Here is a 5,071-nt window from a genome sequence, read left to right as displayed (position 1 = left end):
CATGAAGAGAGAGAGAGCTAGTGATAAGAAACTAAGGGAGATGTTATATGAAAGTGTTAGTCGCATTAAAGCGAAAAATAGTTTGAATCATCAAATCGATTCATACATCAGTGAGATTCAAAGCGATCAGGCTCAGATTCTAAATGAATCATATTTAAATAACAAGCGATTGACAGAAAAATTGCTTGATGAGCATTTGAAGGCGATAGAAGAGTCGGACGGAGATCCTGAAGAATTTATATTAGTGTCAGGTTTAAATGATTATAAATCCAAACTGAATGTTAAAGTTGAGTAACTAAGTGAAAGAGAGAGAGAGAGGGTTAAAAAAATTATATTTTTTACAGCTCCTTTCATATAGTAAAGAAGAAGCAGTTGTTGTTTTGTTTTTCTCAAACCTGATATTAATATGTTCTTTTCTTTCTTTCTTTTTTATTCCAAGCGGAATTGATAACTACATTCAAGTTATTAATCTTGAAATTGAGAATTCATCGGATGAGGCATTAGTTGATGTGGGTGGTGAAATAGATAAAGCCATTTATATTAAGGGTAGCCTTAATAGTTATAAACAAAAAATACCTTTAAGCGTTTTGTAATTTCAGTAATTGAAAAATTTGAATTGTTTCATTGTTTATTGTGTAATGTGAAGGTACCCTTCCCAACCACCAGCACCTACCTCAGTCCATCACCGGTCTCAGCTCACCACCTACCTCAAACCTCAATCTCGTAAAATTAGTTATATATTTCTTTTCATTATTATTAGTTCTAAGCCATCGATATCAACTAGCCAATATTTTCACTATTTTTTAGTTCTAAGCCATCCATTAAATAGCCATACAAGTTTAAATATAGCGCCTACCCTTTATTGAGGGACCAGAACCAGTACATCGGAACCAGCATAGGAACCAGCACATCGGAACCCGCACATCGGAACCCGCACATCGGAACCAGCACATCGGAACCCGCAGATCGGAACCCGCACATCGGAATCATCATCGGAACCAGCCTAGGAACCACCCACCAGAACCAGCGCCGGAACCACCACCGCGAGCGAAGAGAAAGAGATTAAGAGCAACGACAACGGCACAAAAGAGAGCCGAACCACCTGCCCACCCACATCACCGAGCTTGGACCGCTGCTCACGCCGTAGCGCAAGCGCACGCAACGATGAGTAGGGGAGAAACGCGCAGACTCTCCGCCACAAGCGCGACCGAAGGAACTCCCAACCACCCACAGAGCCGAGCGAGGACCGCTGCCCACGCCAGCGACTCACCGACTCCCGTGAGAAGAGCGGAGAGATCCGAAAAGCCGAAGCGCCAGCAGAGGCTAGCGGCAGAGAAACCCAGATTTGGGAGCCAAGGAAGGCACGCGCCAAACAGAGGATCGGGACAGAAGTTTTGACTCTAGAACTGGACAGTCGCAAGCGGAAAAACAAAACAAGCAAAGTGAAAGTGGAAGCAGAAGACGAGGAGCGGAACAGGAGCCAACAGAACCAGACAACCAGGAAGACAGGAGCGGAGCAGGAAGGAGAGGGGTAAGCTGGCCTCACGTAGATGAGAAGGAGAAAAGAGATAGGTGCGATCATAGGGATTAGGGACACACACACACACACACACTCACACAGACACTAAGCTAGCAGGCAGGAAATAAAGACAAGCATTAAAACCTACACGCATCTTTTTATACATCTATGGAAATTTGTAGTTTTGTAGTTTCCATTCCTCTGCCCCGCTACTCAAGCGTGGAGCCGTAGTCACCCACCTTCCCGTCCCCTCCCTCGCATGTTTGGGAAGCCAGCCAGTGGTGTCGTACGCGGATGCCCCGACATCCACGAACTGGTCTTCCCTCTCCCTCTTGCCTAACCACTTTCACCCCGACCCAAACGTGGAACCGTAGTCCGCTACCTTCCCGTCCCCTCCCCCTTCCCCCTCGCCTACCCTCCTTCCTCCCGGGGACGCCAGCTAAGTGAGACAGTACGCGGATGCCTCTGTCTTCACGAACCGGGCTCTTTCCCCTTCCCTTTTGCCTATCCTCCTACATCCACAATCGAACCCAAGCGCGGCGAGGCGTCCCACTTCGACGGGGTCTACGTCCCACTGGGCGTGCTCCCATGTCCTATCGACCAGACGGCCCGTCACCGTGGCCCATAACTCTGGGCCAACGCCGCCCTACGTTTACGTCCTACCCAAGCGGCACCTCGCACCGCCTATATGCCTCCCCGACCCCGTCTCTATGGTCTTCAATAAAAATCTTGCTGTATTGAAGGCCGGGCCCTGGACAGACTGAGAGGCTGTACCTTGGCTGGGAAACTTCCTTACAGATGGCGCCCGAGCAGGGACACTCAAGAGATTAGGATCGGGATCGTTAGTGCGGTGCAGAGCGCCACAAATAAAATCGTGTGAACAATAGGGAATATAGCCAGAGCCACGACCAGTGCCCGGCAGACCAGATCATACGACCACCCCCCCACGCCACTTTCAAATACCACGTCGAAAACCCCCCCCCCGCAACAAGTACAGACAACCGAGCAACTAATCAGTAGCAGATCAACGTGGCCACGTGGCCCCGCGACGGAGCCTTACCGCAAGCTAGAACTCGGACAGCCAGCCGCGATAGATACCATAGCTCCACAGCAGCAGTGCACCAAATCTTTGACCTCCGACTCAAATACAGCTGAGGCTGGCCTTTTCCCCCCCCCCCTAGCGACAGCATCGGCGCATCACCCACGCCAAAAATTTGCAAGCACGCCAAAGAGAGACGGCAAGTGACGCCACCAAAAATCTGGGAGAGTGAGCTCACGCATAGAGACCAGAAACAACACCAGGGGACGAGAAGGTGAAGTGAAGCTACAGCGCGCACGCGTGCATGCGGTCAGACAGAGATCCACAGCAACGGTGTGAGCCCGAGCGGGCATTGGAGTGAAAATCGGCAACCACGCCGTACCTGCGAGAGAACGGAAGCGACGCAGCCACAGCGTGTGGCTGACCAAGCCTCGCCGCCCAGGAGCTTGGCAGCAACGCTCCGACACGTGCGCAGAGAGAGCGGCTGCAGCGGCACGACGAGCCAACGCCGACAGCGACGCGACGACCAGGAGCGAGTAGCCACGGTTACAAGGGAACAACGCTCCGAAAGTGACACGGCGAGCAGGCGCCGGCAGCGACTGGAGCCGAGCCAGCGGCAGAGCCCTCTGCCCAGAACCGAGCCGCGGAACCCATATAAGGAGGAGCACAGGTGGAGGAAAGACACTTAAGTCCGAGGCTTCAAAGCGATCACGACAAACCAAAGTCTTCCAAATCAAATCCTAAACAAAAACAACACCACATCCTGAACTAGGATCCCTGCCCTACAGTGCCGCTTATCCTACGACTGTAAAACATATCCTGTACCAGGATCCCTGACTTACAGGACCGCGCCGCGTATTCTGCCACTGTAAAACATATCCTGTACCAGGATCCCTGACTTACAGTACCGCGCCGCGTATTCTGCCACTGTAAAACATATCCTGTACCAGGATCCCTGACTTACAGTACCGCGCCGCGTATTCTGCCACTGTAAAACATATCCTGTACAAGGATCCCTGACCGACAGTGCCACGCCGCGTATCCTACGACTGTAGAACATATCCTATACCAGGATCCCTGACCTACCGTGTCGCGCCGCGAGTCCGGGCACAGTAAAGCATATCCCTTCCAAGGATCCCTGACGCACAGTGCAAATTCCAGTGGCCTTTCCCACCCCGCACCGTGTACCCCGCAGCGCAACTCCACTCCGGACCCCGATCTTCAGAGCCGTGCCTCACCCCCTTGCAAGGGCTGCATCCCCACAATAAGGATCACCAATCACGCCACCTAACGCAGAGCAGGACCAAAACTCTCTTGGAACAGAATGAGTGCCCGTTGGATAGGCTCCCGCCGAAAGGACGAGCTGCAGAGCTTGGCCAAGGAATTTGGACTAGGAGAAACCGGTACCGTAGACGAGCTACGTGGCCGGCTTTCAGCCTTTGCCGCACGCAGCGGACACTCGGAAGAAGTACAGGCCAGACTTGAGGAGCTGAACACCCACTTCGGAAACATCCCTAGCCCCAGGGAGCATCGAAGCCCAGCTACGTCGCCGGGGCCAGAAACTCGTACAAAACGAGAAGGACACATGGACGAGAAGAAACGACAGTTGATCGTGCCCGAGTTGATTAGCCTCATCCGAGACCCAGACTCCAAATCCACAGGAATCCAGGAATCGGTAGCCGATCCCGTGGCCATAGAGGGCACCCAGCCGCATCGTCCGTCCCAAGAGCCACCACGCCTACTGCTTCCAGAGCTGCCCAGCTCGAGCCGAGGGTCTGGCACTGGGCAACGTGTAATTCCGGTGACAACGCCCATTGCCCAGAACGACGACCAGGCGCGCATGCTCAAGGTACCAGAAGCCACACCTCAGCCAGGCCATGGGATAAACGGAACAGGACCTAACGCCATCGTGCCCCGGGCCACAGCGGCCGGATCATCGATTCCCGAGGAGCGCTACCAACCAAGCAGCTCCCAGACTCCGCGAGTCTTTCGCCCAGGAGGAGAGATTTCGTATTCCTTGCTGGCGGACAAGCTCAGGAAGTGGGGACTCACTTTTGATGGCCACGCGGACCCATTGGCATTCATCGAGCGGCTGGAGGAGCGAGTAGAATCCTACGGAGGGAGCCCCGAGCAGCTACCACGTGCCATCTCAGTCCTCTTAACGGGCAAAGCTGAGGGATGGTTCCGCACCTTCCAGATGCAAGGACAAAACTGGACTGATTTCCGCAAGGAATTCCTGGATTTCTTCTTGCCCCCCAGATACTTCCAGCGCTTGGAAGACACCATCCGGAGTCGTGACCAGAAGCCCAAAGAATCATTCAGGGACTACATGATTGAACTTCGGCTGATGATGCAGCGCGCCCGGTACACCCGTGAACAAGAACTAGACAGGATCTATGAGAATCTTAGACCGGAATATCAACTGTACACGCGCCGGCATGATTTTCGCTCACTTACTGAATTAACGCAGCTCATCGCCGCCTACGAAACGGCCCGGGACCGAGATGCCCTTC

The sequence above is a fragment of the Drosophila obscura genome, unplaced genomic scaffold (genome assembly GCF_018151105.1).
Source record: "Drosophila obscura isolate BZ-5 IFL unplaced genomic scaffold, ASM1815110v1 contig_191, whole genome shotgun sequence".
NCBI lineage: Eukaryota > Metazoa > Arthropoda > Insecta > Diptera > Drosophilidae > Drosophila > Drosophila obscura.
The sequence above is the reverse complement of the archived record's forward strand: the minus strand, read 5'-3'. Positions refer to the sequence as shown.